The following is a 23474-nucleotide window of genomic DNA, read 5'->3' on the forward strand; positions in this document are numbered from 1 at the left end:
ATAGCCGTGAACGGAACTCGCTGGAACATTCCTCGCGGGTCGTCGAGGAGAAAACTTCTCTTGTTACGTTCGACGACACGTAGGGACTGAGTGCGCGGTGGGTGGATGAAGTATAACGGAGCCGCGAAGGCAATGGGGCACGAAGATCGGCTGGGGGGAGGGTAGTTTGAATTTTGATATGGCTTTGAATAATTCCAGGCGGAGGGGGGTGAACGGGGCACATCCAATTAGGACACCATCTGCTCCCATCGAATTCGCAGACGATAGGTACCACTGCAATAAAATCGCGAGAATTTTAAATTTTAAAAAGGCGAATAAAGTGTTCGTAGATTTCGTCGTGACAGATATTTAATTCGGAATATTAACCCTCTAGTGCATAGATTTTTAATTCAGTTGGAAAAATTAGACTAGTCTAATTCGGGGATGAAAAGACCGAATCCGATGTCTGTTTTCAATTTGGAGGACGTTTGGGCTCCTCAGGGCGACCTTCTGGGTCACCGCCTTAAGGCGGGATCATGTAGCAAGTACAAAAATGTAGTGTTTTTTTTATAAAATAAATACTTTATTTTTAAGGAAAAACTATGAAACAATGTTAAAAAAAATATAAATGTATGATATAATAGAGACTTATTTTATTGTGCATTGTGAAATTTAACAGAGCACAGAAGATGCGCGAGAAGCCATCGCGAGCTGGCCTAAGGTCGATATCAGATATATTGGCCGGTGAGTTCATTTTCGCCAGCAGCGATCGAGGAGAAATCAGCCACCACCATCTGACGATCGTGGATTTGTCAATTGGAGTTGCGTGGTCCCCGAAGGGTATGGTGAAGTAACGGGAACGCTGCTCGGCTCCGCCTGAACGTAGCCGTATGGCTGTTATTTATTCTGAGCGTAATAGTTGTGTGCCTTACGAAGATATGCGTAAACCAGTACGAGATGAAAATGTCGAGAAAGAATCAATCTGCTGACCAATAAAACTCCTGAATTTTTTCGGAGCTTACGCACACCTATTCTGTTGTGTGTATTTCTACGCTAAGAACTCGGTGTGTCCTACACGTTAGGAGCTTGGCGCTATCCCCACCACTTCTGATTCACTCCTGTTCCGCGAAGACGAGAGCGAGTCAGAAAACGTTGAGAAAAGGAGCACCGAGGCAGGTAAGCGGTATGGTGGGAGAATACCCCTCGCGAAACGCACCGGCCAATATATCAGATACCGATCTTGGTCATGACTTCTTTATGTAAATCCCATTTTCTATACAGATTAATTATATTTTGCATCATAAAACAAAAGCTGTATCCCTTCTTGTTGTTCAAGGATACTGCAGTTAAAATTTCGTAATGACTTGTTCAGTACTTTTCGAGATTTTCGCGAGCATACAAACAAATGTTATGGCTTTATTATAATAGTATGATACGATATATGTATGTACATAGATACCAAATTTCACGAACAAAGAGCTAAATGGTGCACAAATAAAATTTTCACGCATCAATTATTAGGATGATAAACTAACTACCTAACTATAACTTTGGATGATCCACTAACATGATACCGCCTTAAGGCGGCTACCGGCCAGGCCTCACTTCACAGGTGTAAATTATTTCTTGCTTTCAAATCTTTATTCCATTCGATAGATCACTACACAAACTACTTACCAATAATTTCTTTTCAGCTGCACGGTGTCGGGAAGTATTGTATTTGATTTTTTTACTTTCACAAATAATTTTCGCAGCATGCTTAGCTAAAAAATGCACTTCAAACTAGATTTCTGTCAAATCGAAACGTCAGATTGACACGTTTCTTAGGCTAATACGTGCGGTGTGGCGATACTTTTAAGGCTGGCAACTGAGAATTCTGGAAAAGAATTATAGGCGCCCAACTTCTGGGTTAAACAGGTGCCCGTCTTAAGGCAGGCGTATGCACTGGAGGGTTAATTTTTGCCTGCTCTGCAGGGGGGAGGGGGTGATTACAGGCAGGCTTTCGTAAAAGTTTAGATTTTAGGGAGGGGTGGTAAGCTCTCGGAACGGCGAGGCGTGTATTCATTTAAATATTCAAATCACGGCTCCATTCACATCGCTTAATATCAGTTGCACGCGCAGCCTGGTGAACAGGGCTCGCGGTTCGACGGTATCGCCGGATATCGCATGTTGGACGGAGCTGCATGAAAATGCATTCACCGGCGAAGTGTGGCCGTAATGGGATCATAGTCGCGCGTGCATTATGCCGCGCGTTAATGATAATTAACTATCATTACCTGCCGCGTCCTATCCTCCCCAGCGTGCGCTAGACAAAGCGCGGCGCGCGCAGTAGAGCCGCAGAACCGAACAACACGGTGCGTTTACGGGGCTGAATAAAGCACGAGGGGGGCCCGGAGGCGCAAAAATGAACGCCGGTCGGATAACAAACTAATAGACAACAGGGAATGAAAAATAGAGAGATGGGGTAGTCGATGGGAATTGAAATTATTCAATTTCGCCGCTGGAATTCGTGCGAAATTAACGAGCATAAACGAGCACCTGTAATTCATCTAATTAATTTTACACGTTGCCTCTCAGTTCCTGCGCGAATTTTGCTGGGAACATGGCAGCTAAAATATAGTTATATTCCGTGGTTATTGCAGAGGAAGCAACGGACACGAACTCATGGCTTTCGCGTGTTCCCGTTGTATAGGGAACATAAATATATTTGTACTGTAATTTCGTCGTAACTCACGACGATCTTCGGTAGCATGGTAATCGTTGGCACGCGAAGTTTCTTTTCTACCAAGCAGTGACGCCGACCGAGTGGCTCTGCACGAGGATGCGTTGACTAATACTACTGACGTCGCTTTCGCGAGCCCTTGGATAAGACGTATGGCCGAACTACTTTCAAATGCAAGTGAGCAGTAGCAGAACACTACTATATACAAACATCTTTATTGTTACTTATGGATTGCAATCTTCTCTCTCTCTCTCTCTCTCTCTCTCTCTCTCTCTCTCTCTCTCGCTCTCTACCATATGTGCACTCATTATTGCTGTAGGGTAAACTGTACAATGATTGGCACCTTAAGTAGAAATTCCAGTTGGAATGTCTATATTTTTTGTGAAGTTTTTATATGATCTTAATTTGATATCGAATCTTTCTACCATCCTCCCTTTGTCTTTTCCTATTCCTATTTCTATTTTAACGCACTTGTTCTCCCTTATCCCCACCCTTCTCTCGTCCCTCCTCCGTTTCAACCCCTCCATCCAACTTCCCTCGTTCCACTGCTGTCCAAAATTTCCCTTATTTTTCCCCTATTGCTCTTCCACCCCCCGAATCCCCAAACACTCTATCCAATACATGCTTCCACGTTTCCTCTCCCCTCTCACATACACAACACTTTTTTTCTCTCCCCCTTTCCAGTACCTATATTCCCCCATCTCGATCCCCGGACTAAACCTTGTCATCTTTATCATCTTTTTCCCTTGTCCTTTCCCTTTCAAGTATCTTGCTAATCCCATTATTTGCTACCTCCCTATACCATCGGTTAGACCTTGTTCCCCTAGCGAAACACTACTCTACCGTAGAAAACGTGGGGGTTTAGAACTGTAGCTACAAGTTTCATAAAACAGCAGCTTATGCTTACTAAATAATCTGAAAACACGACGGATAATCACCTGCTAAGGTAAGGCAAATTTAATGAGGTAAAGAAATTTTAAAGTATTTCAGAATATAATCCTAACGTAATAATTTAAAAACTCCCAAAACCGTGGCGAGCCCCCAGAAAACACTTCGCAACTCACAGTTCAGGAATCGCTGCAGTACAAAGTTCTGCGAATTATTATCATAATTATTAATATTTAAAGAACTATTGCTTTGCGTCTTTATACGCATTAAGAATTTGTCCCTTATTATAAACCTTAGTGCACATAGCCACGATACACCTCGTACATCTTTTCGATTCCGGGAATCCCAGCGGAAAAAGCTTCGAATTTATCGCAACAGCGGCGATAACAGAGCATTCAACGCACGTTCCCGACGTATAATCGTAAATAATCGTAAATATTCAATTACGCTGTTGATTGGATTTAAAGGGAATCCGGCGCCGGTGTTTCCCAGTTTTTTACCCCCGCCCCCGCTTAACTGTGCGCGATCAATCTTGCTGTTACGTCGTCGAAATACAAATCGTCGAAAATAAAGCCGTTTCCGCGTGGCTCTGCATCGCGAGCGGCGCACGGATCGGAACGGAGAAGTTCGTAATCAGATTAGCGTCACGTGGATACTGCAGCGCGATATGATTTATGGGAGGGACTGTGTTAATGATAATTAACGGCTATTAGCCGACGTCTCCGGGACGACGTCTGTGGCAGCGTGAAGCGACAATTACGTACGGCGCAATTACAACTAAATGATCGAGTCGTTCAGCGAACTCGACGACGGGCGGTAATTAATTCGCCGTTCGAGGGGCACGGCGGCTGCAATTTTTCTGATTGTCGTTCGAGGGGACGTCGCCGACCCTAGGTTATCGCGGGGGAAATAACTTTATAACGGCGCCGACGCTTCTCCAGGGGTGGTGAGCCGAGTAAACGTTAAAGGGACTGTTAATAGCGCAGTTGGAATAGCCGCGGTGCAAGCGCACCGCTTACGTAACAATGGCAGGTGGAATTTTATTACGTTTGCCCAAGTTATTTCGCTCTCGAGCCGTTAATTGTCACGAAATAAGATTTACGGCCACCCGGAAGCCCCACCCATTGTCACGCCAACGGCCGCGATTCCTTCCTCGCGTTCGAACCGTGGGCTGCCGCTGAGCCAAGCTTTTTTAAATCGTTCCTACCCCCGCGCCACCCATGCTTCTCTAAAAGAATCTGTTTACCCACTGTACGAGCGCAGTCGAAATTGTGGTAGAAGGGTGTATAGTGCCTATCCGAGATATAGTGACTTAGGTGCGAAGTCCCTCAACGGGGTCTTACCCGACACCCTGCTGGGTACTGGCCGTTAAACGTGCCCCCCTACTAGCTTTTGCAGGACTGTATTTAGAGAAGACCAGGACAAAACCGGGGTCCTAACAGAAAATAAAACAGAAATTGAAGATACGGTTTATCATTATTAAAAGACATGAATTAAGCTTTGCTACTGGCTATTAAAAATTGTCTCATATTAAATACAAATATATTTTAGAAAGGTATATGTACTGCATTAGTAGAGTAGTGGAGAATTCATGAATTAATATAATAATTAATCAAAGCTTAACCCTTAGTATTATAGTGCAACACCCGTGTCACACGATTGAAAAATTAGTGCGCGCCATTTGGGGGCTTTTTCATTAGCTTAAAAGCGTTGCTTTACTATTACCATACGTAACAAGTTTCCATAGGGCAGAATCAGATCCGTAGAAATTCTAGTCCGATACACTGTCTCGTATTGATGATTACAACTGTTAGTTTCGCCAGGACCACTGAAAGTACCAGGGAAATGCTAATTTTTTCTCTCAATGATTTTGGTTTTCGTTTTTGAATAAATTTGATGTCGAACATAATAATGTATGTAACACTGGTATAATATTCTGCAAAACGGAGCATTGGCTTAACATTATAATACATAGGTACATTTATGCATGGTGTAAAGCTATCCATATTTTGGCATTTATGTAAAAAATTGTTACACTAGGAACTTTTTGCTTATTTTTACGATGAAGTGTGGACAAAAATGCAACGATAAGAATTTTTCTGGGTAAAATAAAAAAAAATCATGATACTAAGGGTTAATTGATGTCTTTTAATAATGATAAACCGTATCTTCAATTTCTGTTTTATTTTCTGTTAGGGCCCCGGTTTTGTCCTGGTCTTCTCTAAATACAGTCCTGCAAGAGGTAGTAGAGGAGCACGTTTAGCGGCCAGTACCCAGCAGGGTGTCGGGTAAGACCCCGCTGAGGGACTTCACACCTAAGTCACTATATCTCGGACAGGCACTATACCTTTGGGCGGGAACGATTGGAAGCTGCGGAATTGCAAGGTTGTCATAAATGTCAGAACTGATATATAAATTTGAAGATATAGCTGCTTTTAATGAAACTATTGAGTCGCTTGGAAAGTTCGTATCGTTTTCGACAGGTCTTTCGTCCCGTGTCACCGGAACAAGCGGCGCATGAATTATTGAACAAAATGCTGTACAAAAGCATTGCTTCGGAATTTTTTCCTCCGAATTTCGTCACGAGCTTTCCGAACAACTCAATACCGTGTTTTTGTTACCGATCGCAGTTTAACTCTCTTTTTAGTCGCAAGGGAACGTATCGGGTTCGCTGGAAAACGGAATTATCAAACCTTCTTCTTTCCCCCGTATTTACGATACTGTCGCGAAAGAGTTTCGACGATCGTTCCCCCTGCATCGCGGTGTCGTTCTAAAAAGCTCCGCAGCTTCAAACAATTCCCGCGCAAGAAATCCTATTGCGGGCACTGCGTCGCAGCAGAATTCTGATCGCAGCTCGTATAAGAAGCACAGCATTGTTCCCCGGTGTTTGCAGAACAGCCGACGGATTATTGCATCGCTGGGAATAACGTTTACTTACCGAACCGTTATTGCCGTAGCCAATTAGCGGGATACTCTGGCGATGGGCTCACCGACGCGCGGTAGGTACGTACCTGGAGCAAAAAGCGAAAGGTAAGGGCGTTGAGAGGGTGTGTCGAACGCGCGCGGGGTAAATTTGATTTATGTCATCGACGGTGAAAAGCTCGCTGAAGAGTATCCTTGTCGGAGGCGAATTCACGCGACGTAACGACGCGCGAATAAATAACTCCGACGCGATACTCGATACATTTTCACTGTTCCTTGACACGCTTTTCGGTCGCGAGCTTACTTTCTCATTTCCATCGACCATTGAACTGAGTCAACGAATGGCAATTTTTTAAGTAGCGGAGCGCGAAGTCGTCGGTATCGTTAAGTTGGATGCGAATTGTTACTTAAGGGGACCTTCGGGTCTAGAGTAAAAAAAATAGGCGATATTTAGGAATTAATTAAAGGAGGACTACTATATATAATTTAATAGGACTTTTTGCATTGTATTAAGGATGTCTTAAGTTATAGAAATATATTTTTTGTTTTATAATTAATCATTACAGACGGCACTGGGGAGTCGTTAAAGTCAAGGCGTCAAAAAATTCATCCAAATCGGTGGGACATGTATCTCCAAAAGTTATTATCCGATTCGACTGAAACTTTTTTTATTTTGAAGAATATATTTCTGGCTAGGGGGGAAACCAGAAAAAATTACAAACATAACATTTAGTTAACCCATAAAAAAACATTTTTTTGTTAATTTAGTATTGTTCGTTTCACACTACCTATATGATTTAGTTAACAAATAAAGTTTGCTGATTTGATATAATATATATATATATATATATATATATATATATATATATATATATATATATTCCTCACCCCAATTATCTTAATCATAAAGCATAAAGTTGGAAAGTTGAATTGCATACGGTTGTAGTGAAACGAAAATTTGAAGTGCACCTATGTGTAAATTAATTTAATGTATGTAGGAATATATCGCAGCAAAATTTTGTGAACCTGATCGATCATCGACCTCTAAACACAACCTGCATAACTCAGTTAAGTTGTTTAAGTTGGAGCTTACTGCCAAGGAACGTACCAGAGACGCGGCCGTTAATTGCAATCCCGTTTTGCTTTCGGTTAGGCTCGTGGTATGCTAGCTCCGTAGTCTGGAACCGCCAGTAATTAAGCCGTCGGATTTTCGTGAGTCGGATTAACGGCGCAATCGAAGCAATTAAGCCTGCGTTAATCTCCTTTGGAGCGGGAGTGCACGCGGCCTTTCTGCTCGCGCTCGATATACCAAGAGACAGATGCGGTTAAAACGCGGGACACCGAAAGTTTTCGTTCGTTTAGCAACTTTAATAACTAAGCCGCCTCCTCTCGTGTGCTCCTGCATCGGTTATTCTCCATTAACTTCGAGCGGGGAATATGAATAGCCAATTTCCTCGAGAGTTCTTTCAAAACGTTTCATCTCGAATGTGGTTATCAATGGGAAACGAGGAATTCAAATTGAAATTCACAATGGTCAGTGGAACTGTTCGCTAGGAAATCACTGTGGTGGAAATTTCGGTGAGATATGAAGATATACTTTCGGGATGTATAAGTCCAGTGGAGGCATTGTGAACATTGATAGTGTAATTAGTCAAAAGTAGTGTTCCTTCTGGAGAAATTTTATAATTGCTTATTTCTTATTTCTCGAGAAATACTATAATTTCTCGAGAAACTTAAGTCTAGGGAAAATATTATAAATCTGATTTATTTTCGTAAATGAATGTATTACTAGTTAATCGCGAACGTATAAGCACATCTACAATTTATAATACATCTTATTAAGAACATTAGAACCTACATGAATTCCAATAGAAAATCACAGTACAGAAGATTGATTTTATTAACTGCTGAATTAACTTTATTAACTTGTTCCAAAAATATAATTTTTGCAATATTTTTTTCAATTTCTCGAGAATTCTCGAGAATTCTCTAGAAATATGATCTTATTTCCGATTTCTCGAGAAACAAAAAATATAGAGAAATCAGGAACACTAGTCGAAAGATTAATGGTAGGGTAAACGCGACAATAAATGAACACGTAAGGCTAATGAATGAACGCTATTATAAAATTATGTTTGCGATTGATTCCACGTGCTGCAAAAATTGTTTGGATATGGAGCACTTAATTAAAAGAAGTCTTTAATTAATTAGTTGCTTATTTTAATAACTTATTTTACTCATTTTAATAAAAAATGTCCATTCGCTGGTACGCGTCCATTTACTGGTACATCCACTCTACTTTGTTGTGGAATTGTTTAGAAAATTAGTTGCTTATTTTAATAACTTATTTTACTCATTTTAATAAAAAATGTCCATTCGCTGGTACGTGTCCATTTACTGGTACATCCACCCTACTTTGTTGTGGAATTTTTTAGGAAATTATCGAGGATCAGGTACGTATGAGAAGTTAGGTAAGAATTCTTCTCGCGAGACAGTCACGCTGGATACTTGTAATTTAGTTTTTCTGAAAGAGTTAAGTGGAAATTATATTTAAAGTTACGAGCATCGGATGGCTCCTTTTGCATGCACTGTGTAGTTTTAATGCAGCATACGGAAAATAGAAATTTAATTAGTACATGTTGTTTTAAAGTTACGTACAATTAAAATCATTGTACAAATATTAATTAGCTGAAATAAATCAAATTATTTGTAGCACCAATACCAGTGTTCCGGTTGCAGTTATTTTCAGGTGATCCCGCACAGTATAAATCTACTTTAATTACTTACGCTGCTCTATTAATTACTGTTTCCTTTGATCGCTATTTGCATGGGTTCGCCATTATGGCGAAATAGTTCATTCCACTACGAAATGATAAGCGAATTATGGGCACACTTTTACAAAATAGAACTCAGAGCGAGGCAGATTTACTATTTACTGCAAATTGTATGCATCATTCTAAATACTTCAAAATACGTCAAACACCTGCTTTACTAAATTCATTTACGGAAGGATTGAGCTACTTTTCCATCTTTCAAAGTAAGAGAGTAATTTTTTATAATCTGTTTTTATACAGCACCGTTCACGTGACTCAACATAACGCGAATATGGTAGCACTTTGCATTAGTTATTCCATTTTTTAATTAACCTTCGAAATTCGAAAATAATACGTTCGCAAAAATAAACAAATTAATTAGAGACTGAATTCTCTGGAAAATATATTTACAGTTTATTATGGAACGCTCATATTGAGTTTTAAATTTCGTCGACTGCGTTCAATTACGTTTTACGAGATTCAATTTATTCACCATAAATACACTGCTCGTTACCACTTCATATTACCGTCCGTAATTAGCGCAATCATTGGTTGTCATTAAACGAGTTATTAAACCGAACCATTCCGATTCTTCGAGCATTTATTTGCTCAGTGTACTTTGCCATCGCCTCATTACATTTCAGCGCATCAGAAACGCGAACGCAAACAATTTCCTATCTTACATACAAACCTCTGTTTGCAAAATTCCAGTTTCCAATTTTTAGAATACCATTATTTCACTCCCTCTCAGGATAGAGACCAACACCCTTACGCTGTCCTCCGCCGAGCAAGAATACAAACGACAACACGAAAGAAGCCCATCGATCTAAAAAATGAAAAAAGATAATACCACCCCCTATCGACAAGACTGATAACGCGACGCCCGTGACGCGCCTATAAGTCACGAAACACAGGACAAGAGTTCACACGGTACAACAAATTTCAAGTCCCTGAATTTACTACACCCCCATCCGTCCACGGCGATCGATAACCTCGGCATAAACAACTCGACCGAAGCAACGCCTCTACATCATGAAGCCAGCCCGAAGCATGAAAAAAAGCTCGCCCGGTCCCTTCGATTTCAATTCAGAGCAACGCACGCACATACCCCTTTAACATCGCCCGCGCGATTTACGGCCGTCGTGTTGTTTAGATTATTTCGCCGAGATCCGCGCAACCCCGGCGAACGGCACCGGGAAATCCTGCTCGGACGCGTCGCTAGGTAATTACGCTCGTTACCCAATTAGCCGTGACCCAGAAACCAATGATCCACCCTTTGAGCAGTCCCGAAGAAGCGGGATGCGCTCTCCTACGCCCGTCCCCCCGACTCGGTTGTCCTGCGAAGGTGGACGTTGCAGGAGGAACGAGTGGGCGGGCCGACAGGGGGAGCAGATCAGAGGAGCCGGGGTTAGCTGGCGGGGTGTTCCGTGGCTAATTCGCGACAATCGGATTAAGCTGTCGCGAGAGGAGGTCGGGACGGTCCAGACGGATGAAGGACGTAGCAAAGGGTTGATCAACGGCTACGGTGCACCTGTAGCACTGCTAGCCCTTCTGCTGCAGGGTCGCGTACGTCCGACGGGGGGACGTTGCCTCTACGGCTGCGGTGCTGCTGCTCCGTCACGTACCGCACCGGCGAAAAACGTGTCAGCTGAGGCGGCAGTCGGATTCGTAGGAGTCAGCGCCACGACGGCCGTCGCCGACCAACTTCCGGTCGGACGTGTTACAATCGAGCCACGAGGTACGGACATGTTCGGTGTGGAATAGAATTAGCCCGCTGCTGAAGAGGACGTGGAAACTCGGGGACGGCCGGGATAGCGCGGTGGTGGTGCCCTGGACGGTTAAGTGGCTTCCTTGTGACCCCTTTGGGGTGGGTGATTTGGGGGTGTTCTTGGTGCGGGTTAATTTTCAGTGGTGAATTAGATAGACTCGGAGGGTGGTTTTGTCGAGAAGTCGGGGATAGTCTGTTTCGATAATCGAATGGGGGTGGTGGCTGCGAAACTTCGACGTGGAGGTTTAAAAATTTTCTAGATTTTGCTACGGTTTACAGGATTAGCTAGTTGTACCGGGAATCCGAGTATTTAGAAGGAATGATCTACAGGGGGAACCAATAAGAATTACCTTCGTCAGTATCCCCGAACAATGGAAGTAAGAAGAAATTAGCATGGACGCTACGACGGTTATTTTCGTACCAAACAAATTTAGTCGAAACATTTACTGGTACTTCCATGGTTCCGGCAATATCGAAGGTGGCAATTCTTAGTGGTCCACCCTTATATCACGGAAACCATGTCATACTTACTATTCATTGTCCCGCATTTTCGTGACATTTACAGAGGGTGGCCAAATTACACAGTTGGACAAAATTTGACTGCTTTGGATTTGTAACATTCAATTGCCGTTTCTTATACGTTTTCGTGCGCTGCAAGCGAATCCGCAAACCGTTTGTTGCCATCACCCTCAGTTTTTGAGAAATTCCATTTTGAAAAAACATGCAAATTTTCAACTTTGAACATCTTTTGTGTTGAAACAGTAATTGTTAATCGGTTGCTTGTTGTGTAAAATTATTCCATGAATCCGAATACAAGGATATAAGTTATTAGTGCATTATGAACATTTAAATATGTTTAAACAACGATCAAAGGGAAAAGAACACCCCAATTGTCTAACTGTGTTTTTATACTCAAAACACTTTCGTCAATTTTTGGGATCACTTTAAAATGGATTTAATACGATTAAAAAAAACCTTAAATAGCCAACTAAAGGTTCTGAAAGGAAACTTTCATAGCTTTTCAAAACACGCATGAAAATTTGTCTACGGTCATGAGTTCTCAAGTTATAGGTGTTCAAAGTGAAAAGTACCTTTTTCGCTTTGGTCGCGAATAACTCGGTCAATAAAATTCATAAAACAAAACCAAAAAAAAAAAACGAAATTAAAGAAAAATATTTGCTCTATGTATAAGAGCTCTTCGTTCATACTAGGCAAAATTTTCTGAAACATCGTTTCCTGCGCTTCATCTCGATAAAACAGTATTATAATGAACGAAAAGAAAGTTGAGTCATTGATTCAGAAATTAGAAACTTCAAGCGACAAAACGCGTTTTTGAAATAATAATAATAACACTAAATCGTCTTTATTCTTTATAAAATACTCAATACATCGTCGTGGGGTTAGAAAACGCAAAGTATAAAAGGGGCGAGGCTCAGCATCGCTGTTATTATGCCTGACCCGAATATTTTTGTGACCATTTTTCGCAGAGATACAGCCATTCGTTTAAACTTACAAAATCTCAAAGCTTTTTGTTTGAGTATAATAATTTGGTCACCCACTGCGACCACTATATTCCTTGACAACTGACCACACATTTTAAGTACCGAAATTCCACCTTCAGTACAAGGCTACCACTAAATGCAACTCAGGATCTGTGAAACGAGTCACTGTACATGGTGTGTCTCCAAGCTGGTGGTGCAACCCGAAAGGAGTAGAATCTCCACGAAAGAATTAGTCAGAAGTGCAGAGTTGGTTTCTGAAGAAACTGCAAGTGCTGCGTGTAAATCCGTTGCTACTTAATACGATAATGCAACAGCCTCCTCTCTCATCTATTCCCCGCAGCACCGCGTGGAGAAAGACGCGCCACAGCCGAGGATCATCGCGCGAATTGCGCGGGCCAAATTCCCGAGGACCACTTCGTACTCCGTGCTTACCCCCGTCCTTGAATAGGCCTCGAAGTTTTCCATCCCAAGAAATATAAACCCAGCGGCCGCCGCGCGGAAACGTAAGATTCCTCTCGTTCCGAGGGTGCTCCCGGCGCAAACCAGCCGCGGTATTTCTTGAAATTATCCCTTTTTACGCGGTTACAATTTCACGCAAGGCACCGAGCTAAATTACAGCAGGGGATAAGGCCGTGGCTCCTTTGAGCCTGTGCCTCCGCCAGCCAACGAGAATGCTCTCACGTACTCCCGGAGGAGAAGCATACTCGTTAAACTAGCGACTAGAACTAGGAGAGTTAACGTTATGGCTTTGGAGCTCGGGCGCCGCGTAGCGGCGTCCACCTAACTGCTCGGAAAAAGGCATAAAAGTAGCACGACACTGAGCCACCGTTGCTTCTGTTTTTAGAGAGCCAGTCAACTTATTCAACGGAAGTTCCGCCCCATGGAAATCTAGGCGATCGTGATTTCGCTAACCTGTCGGGGAGATTGCCCTCCGGGAAGTTTTATTTCAAATTTAAGGGGACGCGTGTGGGCTATGATGGGTTTGGCTCGCAGGAGGCCTGGGCCAGAATGTCCCGCCTCCTAGTAGAGGCTAAAGTAGCTTCATGGTTTTCGGGGAAATCTGTGTGTTCGAGAAGGAAAGTGATACACAGGAAGTAGCTCTTCCCCACGAGGAACTGGATGAGCTGAGAACACCTTGATGCCCCAACTTTAACCTCGTTACACCGGTTATCGTTTCATTAAGCAGCACGTAGCCGTGAAATCTTCGATGGAAAGTTTTACTTTCCGCGGGTATCCTCGCGTTTATGCCCGCTACGTCGTTACGGGCACGTCGTTATATCCGATACCAGCTTCCGGGGCTGTGAAACGCAAGCTGTATTCCTGGCTGGCGCTCCGCGCCTGTAAGCCAGCTATAGGTGTTAGCAGAAATCTATTACTAGCTGACTTTGCTATTGTTTTATCAGTGAAATTGTCACCTGAACGCAATGAGCGCTTTAAAGCAGTGGAAGTTTGATAAGTGCTGAAAAGTTTGTGCGGGTATCGAATTTTTCCCATCAATCAATACCTCAAGATTGGAGCTTCCACTGTTTAGTCTCCAATTTCAGGGGTTACTGAACGACATTTGGTAGGGTGGATGTACCAGTAAATGAACACGTACCAGTGAATGGACATTTTTTATTAAAATGAGTAAAATAAGTTATTAAAAGAAGCAACTAATTAATTAGAGACTTCTTGTAATTTCTTGCTTCAGATCCAAACAATTTTTGCAGCACGTGGAGTCAATCGCGCTGCAAACATAATTTTATAATAGTGTTCATTCATTAGCCTTAAGTGTTCATTTATTGGTGCGTTTACCCTATAAGTCAGTCGCGCAGTGTTCCGCGTAATGTTTTGCGTTTTCTGTTATAAACAACTCTATGTATATATTGCAGTTGTGGGAACACAGCTAAACGCACAAAATACCACTATTATAAATATGTATATTCTTAAAAGGAAATTTCATGCAATCTAGGAAGGAATTATACAATATTATGTTTATAAGTATTTAATTTGTGGACCTAATGAATGCAGTTTTACGAAAAGTAGTTAAGGAGGTTCGATACCTCACTTCAGGGGCAGGCGGCGAGAGGAGTAAGCCTGTGCTTATACATGGGAGCTCTGCAGTGATACCAATCTTAGATAAAAAAAATTATGTAGACAAAAATGTTATTTACATGTCTATTCTTAATAAAATTATTACTACATATTTTGTTTTGGAATTCAATTAAACAAAAAGTATGTTTAATTAAAAGTAGCGTAAAATATGTGAGCGAAATGCGGCAACGTCGCTTTGTGTCTGGGTCTTTTTTTCTCTTTCCACTTTACGCTTGTGGCGCCCCTTTGCGCGTTCGTACTGGTTCCCAACAAATTACTAAATACATGTTTACAGCTTGGTAGTGTTTTTACAAATTTTTACTGTATCCTTTGTACAAGTATACACTGTATAGATGACTACCTGGCGTACAGCGTTGCCACGTTTCAAACAGTTCCTTCAGGAGTTCCAAAAATACGAGCACATTGCTGTCTATTTATTCAATTATCTAATAAACCGTACGGTAAATGTCCAATTTTTTTTTTTAGAATTTCATAGGAATACTTAAGCTTTTCATTGCAACATTTTTTAGGTCTTTCTCACTATTTTTAAGGACTCTGTGTAACATTTTATAGAAATTTTATCGCTTCTCCCATAACAGCCTGTGTATAATTTATTAGTCCCACGCAGTTTATAATATCTTCCCTTCAAGTTAGATTTAATGCACGCCCTTCTCCTATTACGAAGTCTGCGAATCGCGGCATCGATGAATAATGTATCAGGAATTAAACTGCCCTAGTGAATAGGATAACGAGACCAGTGTTCCGTAGACAAGCGAATGCATTCGATCGAGTTCGATCGGGCGCTGTTCTCGACATTACAGTGAATAATCTTGCGCTGGGTAAACGGTGCGTAGAATTTGACATTCGACTCTGTATAATTTAGTCCGCGTAGTACTTTGGTTGGCGTGATTTATTTGTGAGATGGAATTTGTGGCGAGTGGAAATCATTGCGCAGTCGTTATCCAAACAGATCTCTCAGGGTGATGTTACGATACACAATTGCCGAGTAGAATTATATTTACTAATTAGTGCGCGGTACTGTATCATCTGAGATCAATGAGAAATCACCGAGTCTCCAAAGTGTACTTACGTAGGCTGTAAACACTGTGGCCATTGATAGAAGCGGCAAACAGGGAATCAAGTCGAGTGGAGAAAGTAGTAACACTCTGTGACTGAGCCCACGCGCAGAAGTTCAGTAGATATGGATTGAACGAGTCAGGCGTCAGGTTTGCGTTGCGACGTAAGTGGTGTTCGAAATCGATTCTGGTAAAGTTTGCGGTGGATCGAGGCACGCACTTTTCTTTCAACAAAAATCCGACACCTGGTGTTAACAATATTTTACCACTATTTACCAAGCAATTATTTTGACAACGAAAAGAATTTTTAGGTAGAACGACAGAGGAAATGGAAATCGATTTGTAGACTTGCTTCCAAATCGGATTGTCAATTTTATTTTGAAGTTGACTTCGATATCGGAGATATCGAAATAGTGGAAGCAGCACTCTAAACCTAGCTCGAATTAACACAAACGAAGACCATGTCGCTTGCAAAAGTTCCTCTACCCCAAAGGCGATAATAACGATTATTTATCGAGCAACATGTTTGCTCTAATGTTGGATACATTAATTTTTTTAACGCTACGTCAGCTTTATCAGCTACGAGCTCGGCACTTAGCGATTTCCATCGCATCAAGATCACGTATCCGCGCAAGCACACTCGCCGCAACAAACCGCACATTACCCATCGATTAACCCTGAAAAGGGACTCGAATTAATGTGCGGTATTTATTGAATTTTTATTGAAGTATCGCGTGACCGTAAATCCCACCGCGTACGTGACATTCTAGATACAAAATCAGCCCAGGCTGATATTAAACAGGCATGATTAATGCCGCTCTAATGCCATTATAATGAACGTGCCGCGTAGCTGAAACTTCGCTTCGAAACCACGCCCCTGCAATCGAAGGGCATCCATCTTTTCCCCGATCGTTCCAAGTATATTCCGAGATGTGCCGCGAGACATTTCCAGGGATGATGCTTATCCCGACGTGAAATTTCATTCAGCGCAGCCACCTTTAATCTCTGATTGTTCGAACGTCGAACGGAGGATCGAGAATGGTGGCGTAGCCTTCCGCGCCCGATCCTAGGGGAAAGGAGCCGCCGAGCGCGCTCGATGAAATATTGCGAGCGACTTCACGGTCCCAGCCTCCGCGCAGCGAGATCTGTATCGATTCCGCGCGGGTCGTCCGTAGCGCGGCGCTAATTATAATTGCGTCGAATAGGGAGGACTCTAAGAGGCTTTCAACTGGAGTAATTGTAGCGTGAATTTTGTAGGAATCCCGGTTACTCGTTCCGCCCTCGGGCTTCTCTCCGCTTTGCAGCGTGATTGTTCGCGGGCCACATTTTCTGGAAGCAGAGTTTTTGCAAACAGTGGTCTTTGTGCTTGGTCCATGGATGTATGTGAAATTCTATTTTTCTGCGGCTCGAACCTCGCGGCATGATTGCGCAAGGGGTGGATATGTAATGTTATCGGGGTGGGGGATTCACGTATCAGGAATTATTTTTGGTAGAATCACTGTGATGGAAGGGTGCAATGGGTATTGCGAATTTTTTAGATTCTAAACGCTGGAAGTTCAACGCTCTGTAGGCGGATGGCGGTGCTACTTTTACTCGCGCTAAGTATTCGACTATGTGTCATTTATTACACTGTCCAACACGGTTTTTGGTCCGCAATAACGCATGTTTTTTTTTCAAAAACTGAGGGTGATAGAGCAATTCTGCTTGCGGATTCGTGTTCAGGGAGAAAAACTCTACAAGAGTCACCCAGCAGATATTGCGGACTAAAAATCGTCCGCAATTCGGAAAAAAAAATGCAACTGCACTTTTTCAGTGCACCGCTGCACTTAGAAAATAAATAAAGTCACGATAGCACTGTCCAACACGGTTTTTGGGCCGCAATAACTCATGTTTTTTTTCAAAAACTGAGGGTGATAGAGCAATTCTGCTTGCGGATTCGTGTTCAGGGAAGAAAAACTCTACAAGAGTCACCCAGCGGATATTGCGGACCAAAAATCGTGTTGGACAGTGCTATCGTGACTTTATTTATTTTCTAAGTGCAGCGGTGCACTGAAAAAGTGCAGTTGCATTTTTTTTAACCTTGCTTCTGAGGTGTCTCAAAATTTTACAATTACCTACGTCTATCTGTTACTAGCTTAAAGTACCCGGCGTTGCCCGGGTAAAACTTTGATTACCACATAGTATCAGGCGGGTGAAATAGGGGGAAGAGGTGGGATGTCCAGATTTCATGGTAGCCCATATGTTCCACAGGGTTTAAAGTGTAATTACGCAATATTTCATCCGGATCGGTTAAAAAAATTGGGATGAAAAGTATCCTGTATATTATTCCGGGTACGCGGGTCAGACCGGGTATCATTGTTTTTCTAAGACAAGAGCTGCGATATGCACCCAACGCATGGTGTTATATTCGGGTGGACCTCGTTTGAGATCAATCGCAGCGCAAAGACCGTCGTAGTTTTTCATCCAGAGAAGTTTAAAAATTTCGAGTTGAAAAGTTCCAGTGTTGCGTTGGTGAATTGCCTTTTTTATTCCACTCGGATTTAAACAATCTATTACGGCAAGTACTGCATTGTATTCTGTCGTCTTTACACAGTATTTTAACGTTTTACCCGGCTCTTTAGCGCATGTTGAAGTGTAAATATTTAATGTTTAGTAAATCACCTCATTTGGGGCAAAACCAGGTATTTGAGTATAGAACAAAATCGGGTACACATACTTTCTATGCATGGCGTAAATGTCCTATAGAAGCTGATTTCTAATGTTTAAAAAATCCAATAATAATCTTGATTATATGTATAGATGGGCTCATGAGATTTGCACAAATATTGAGGAGAGCGACGAGATTTTTACTTGTGATTTTTGTGCACGAGATAAATTAAAATAAATTTATGTAGAAATTAATATTTTTTAAAATATCTTTCTGTCTGGTTTCTAAAATAATAGTAATATTGATTTTATAATTATATCACATTTTATGCGTGTTTTAATAGGCACCCGATATTGCCCACACCTATAGGGTAAAACCGGGTACTTGCATACTTCCGAGGAAACTTGTTGAGCAAAATAGTTCTTTCAAACAAGAACTCTCATTTTCTGATTCTGTAAGGTCCAATTAAGATTTCCAGCGGTGTCCAAAGTTTACTTTGCCGTCTGACTTTATGCTAGCAGGAAAAATACATTTGGCACCCGGTTACGCCCCACTTTTCCCTATAAAAAATTTCAGAAAGATCCGTTCCGTAGTTACGACGTGATTGAATAACATACATACAAACATCCAAACACACTTTCGCATTTATTATATTAGTAGGATTCAAGATGCTCAAACGTTCCTTTATCACACAAGCAAGGGTTTACTAAAAGCTATATGAACCCTAAAATATTAACCACTACGATAGTTAACCAGTACCCTTTAATTCACGATTTTGCAGTTCCCGATAAATTTTATTATTACTAAAATATTCAATAAGCAATCTCCACCCATAAATTGAACTCCTCCATAACTTTTACGAGGCAAAAATGCAGCATTAGCGAAATTTCTCACACTCTTACCATTAGAGTGTTAAAACCCTCCTCGTTTCGCGCTGATCATATCAGCTGAAGGGTTGTACGCGCAACTTTTTTCCCTGCGACTGCAACCGAATAGGAAGCTACCGTGCCCTGAGCCATATATTTTGTAATAGTATTTGCAACTGCTATTTCGGGGGCGGATAAGGAAAAAGTATCGACACTTAAACCTACTATCTTTACGATTATGGTTAGGGCTGAAAGTCGTTGCGTTACGTGCAACGTTAGCTCCCTTTTACGCTCGCATTGCTTATACGATTACGATGATATAAAGCGGCGCATAGCTGCGCGCTATCTCTCAATATTTCTTCGCCACCGCCCCCGTCAAGTCCCCCTTAATGATTAAAAACAAATCGCAAAACAGGAGGTCTGTAGAGCGAGCTAAAGACGTCGCGGAATGTACAAGAAGCTGAGAAAGCCACAAAGTTAATTCCTCCAATCCCACATGATTATCAATTCTAAATAATTCCATCGTTCCCCAGCTGTCCTTTAAACTTGGACAGACGTTCCCCTTCAGTTCTGATTAGACCAGACAGGAGAAGCAACACTTTCGTCCCCAGTCAACAAAGCTACATCCATATGCGATAAATAGTCCGCGGCTTCATATTCCTCTATCCAACAGAGAGCTCCGCGAGAATAACTCTACGGAAGACAATGTATAAACGCCCCTCGATCGACATACTTCCGCGTAATTTTAGTTCTAGCGTCGATACTAGTCATTGATAGCTAGTCCTTCAAGCATGCAGTGACTTTATTATTTGCTAATCAGCAATAGTAATTAATTCTTAATATTTACTCCTGTCAAAGAATTATAAATAAACTAAACTTCGACCGTAAAACTTAACTACAATGGTATTGGCGCACTGGATCGGTCAGATTGAAACAATTATTATTTTAATAAATTAAAATAATACATCAAAGCTATTTTGCAATGAATTAATTAGATATATTAGTTTCCGACGTTTCGATCTTGGTTTAGATGATCTTCAAGGAAAGTTAAAAACATATATAAAATACTGCGTATGCTATTGAAAATAAGTCACCGTGCTCTGGCACAACGTGTGACTCGCGAGTCGGTTGGAATAAGACTAAGGTAAACAGTGAACGACACATATGCTTTTAGAAGGTGAAAAAGGGGTGAATACCGTTGACAATTATAAACATATCTAAAACCCCTGAAATTCAAAATTAAAGGATATACAGTTTACAGTAACCAAACATTCTTGCTCATATGATGTGTTATATACACTCTTAAAGGTGTTAACGAGCAAACAAACAATTACATACCAATAAACTGATATGTAGGAATTAGTTAGATCATATGTAATTCTATGGAGCAAAAAAATTTACTCCTGTTATTTTTCAACCACACACATATGACATTAGTTCTTACTCTTGATTACTTTATTTGGCTGTCTACATTTACTTTACGTGTACACTATTAGTGTTTGTTTAAATAGCTTTAAATGGTAAGGTTAACAACAGCTGACAGCTGTACCTCGCCCTTTGCACTCCTCTACTGTCATACGTGCTATTCAAGTCTGACTTTTCTTTCTCTTTCTCTTTCTCTTTCTCTTTCTCTTTCTCTTTCTCTTTCTCTTTCTCTTTCTCTTTCTCTTTCTCTTTCTCTTTCTCTTTCTCTTTCTCTTTCTCTTTCTCTTTCTCTTTCTCTTTCTCTTTCTCTTTCTCTTTTCCTTTTCCTTTTTCTTTTCCTTTTCCTTTTTCTTTTCCTTTTCCTTTTCCTTTTCCTTTTCCTTTTCCTTTTTCTTTTTCTTTTTCTCGCTTTCGCATATATTTTCTTTTGTAAGATGTACTGTGCAATAAAGTATTATTATTATTGGTGGAAGTGTTTCGATCGGTAATTCCGATGGAAGTACATATGTCCGCGAGCTTCTTGGTACGCTCGACTTTGCCAGGGCCTCGAGCCGGCGCGCTCCGCGGCAAAATAGAATCACCGGGGCAATTTTCGAGTGTATTACCCGTCGGGAATCAGGTCAGCCTGCAACTTCCCAACTTCCTGCCCGCCGTTCCGCGACTAGTATGGACTTAAAGTTGCCGATCTAGGGCCATGGAAATGTACACGCGGAAAATCCCTACGGCTGATAAATCCCGCGCACGTGACGGGAAACTGGGAGCGTCCCGCGGACCCTGCGCCCCTCCCTTGCTGTTACGGATGTCGCAGAAATTAATGGTTCTCGGGGTAGTTTCCGTAATTCCACCGATTTCCCGGGCAATTCGTAAAAACGACGGATTGGGCCTTCAAACGGGAACATTACGTGCTTCCATTCTGCATCGAAATGTACCAAATAGACACAAAGGTGGGGATAGCTCTTTTGTGCCGTGGTCTTTTATCATTTCGGGAAATACTTTTTTTGTTATTTTTCATGGCGAGCAACTGCTCAGGGTTTTTAATCTGGGAAAGGTTTGTAGGATTTGTGAGGTGTGAGTTGGGAAATTGAGAAATGATGCGCGACTGTGGTGGTTGTTTGAGGGTGTTGGTACTTTGACGATTTTTGATAGATGAATTATTTATATCTAACACTTACAAGGGGAGGCCGCGACATCTGGGGCACGGATTTTGATGAAACTCATATATGTTGTAGTGCAGGTGTAGTAGACCAATATATGTCTCGCATGTTGGGTCCACTACCCCAGAGTTTCCGAAATATTAATAAAAAACGATGTTTATGCGTTGACGAACAGAAGTGATAGCGAAGTTTATTGTAATGATTAATAGCGGCGCGTGTAAAGGGCAAGTCTCGCGCAGGAACTTTCACCGGTTCCGATTCTCACTGGGATCATTTTTTTTCCATAAATGTATTTTGTATTGTTTTATTCCTCAAAAGATAAAGTATTATTTTTTACATTCTAAAATATGACATTTATCGCGAAAACAAAGGAAACAATAAAATTCACGACACCATGCACATCTAATAAAAGATGTATGGCCACAGGTACATTTCTTTGTACACGCGCCGCTATTCATCATTACAATAAACTTCGCTATCGCTTCTGTTCGTCAACGCATAAACATCATTTTTTATTAATATTTCGGAAACTCTGGTGTAATGGACCCAACATGCGAGACATATATTGGTCTACTACACCTATATACACTACAGCATATATGAGATTCATCAAAATCCGTGTCCCAGATGTCGCGGCCTCGCCTTGTTAGGCTTATTAACAGCGTTCGCACTGCAGCTGGAATTTTACTCTAATTATTCTACTATATTGCTGAATTTACATGTATTTTCCTGTAATGGGTAATAAAGATTAATAATAATAATAATGAATGGAGTAGTTTAGATCGAGGGTTGTTGGGGATTATAATTATAATAATAACTCGTCTTTATTCGCCACAAAATTACATGAATAATTAAGTGACGAATGGGCGAGAATCAGCATACCACCTGCTGTTTTGTAACCTAACCCGGAAACATTATCAAACAGATATAAAGCTAGCGAGACAATAGAAGAGTGAGACAGGGAGCCGAGAGACAAGGGAGGTTAAGGAAAGTGGACGAGAATAAAAGAACGGGCGGCACATTTAAAGCGGTGATAGAGGACAGAGGACAGAATTATAGCAGAAGGAGGATAGATAGGAGAAGGATGCCGTAAATTTGACCGTGCGATGGACAGGAATTGCCGGATCAGGCCCACGCCTAGTAGATGGTGCGTAAATGGTGCGTTATAGGCTCAAGTGCGAGGAGGATCTGGAATTGTATTGAAAGCAGCTTTAATTCCATTGGAATCTGGTGTATAGAATATTCAGTCGCAGGTGCTCCTGTACTGCTTAAATATATGAAGGGGGTATTATTCAGCTACTTTGGTATAGCATTCGTTTGAATCCGAGATCAAGACTCACCAAAGTCCCTTTCCACCATCTAGTTAGCAAATAAAAATATGACAATGGAATTTCTGAGAGGAAGCTTAACACATCCAGGTACTCGTATTAAATTCCTGCGAGGATGTCGGGGAAACTGCTCAGGCGGTTGCAAAAACTCAGCGTCGAGTTGATGAGCGAGTAATTTCCGCGGTAGCTCGCTCAAGTCGCGCGCTCCTTTCCCCCTACTGTGCATTTCAGATCGGCAAAGTGTTCCACGATTAATCGCATTATTTACTTAAAAGGCCCGCGTTAAAATTTAAAAGTTAAGATCACTTTTC

General features: G+C 41.6%; 1 protein-coding gene across 3 annotated transcripts in view; it reads right to left on the minus strand.

Moving 5' to 3' along the window:
* The window catches only part of LOC143366019 (uncharacterized), a 191077-nt gene that overhangs the window by 101869 nt on the left and 65734 nt on the right, over window positions 1–23474 (minus strand). For 2 of the 3 annotated variants that reach the window (XM_076806711.1, XM_076806712.1), the window contains one exon: window positions 6528–6600. The exons of the other annotated variant lie outside the window; for it this stretch is intronic. The gene's annotated coding sequence lies outside the window, so the exon portion shown is untranslated. The remainder of the gene's footprint in view (window positions 1–6527; window positions 6601–23474) is intronic. 3 annotated transcript variants of the gene reach the window in all.

This window comes from Andrena cerasifolii, chromosome 2 (assembly GCF_050908995.1).
Source record: "Andrena cerasifolii isolate SP2316 chromosome 2, iyAndCera1_principal, whole genome shotgun sequence".
Classification (NCBI taxonomy): Eukaryota; Metazoa; Arthropoda; class Insecta; order Hymenoptera; family Andrenidae; genus Andrena; species Andrena cerasifolii.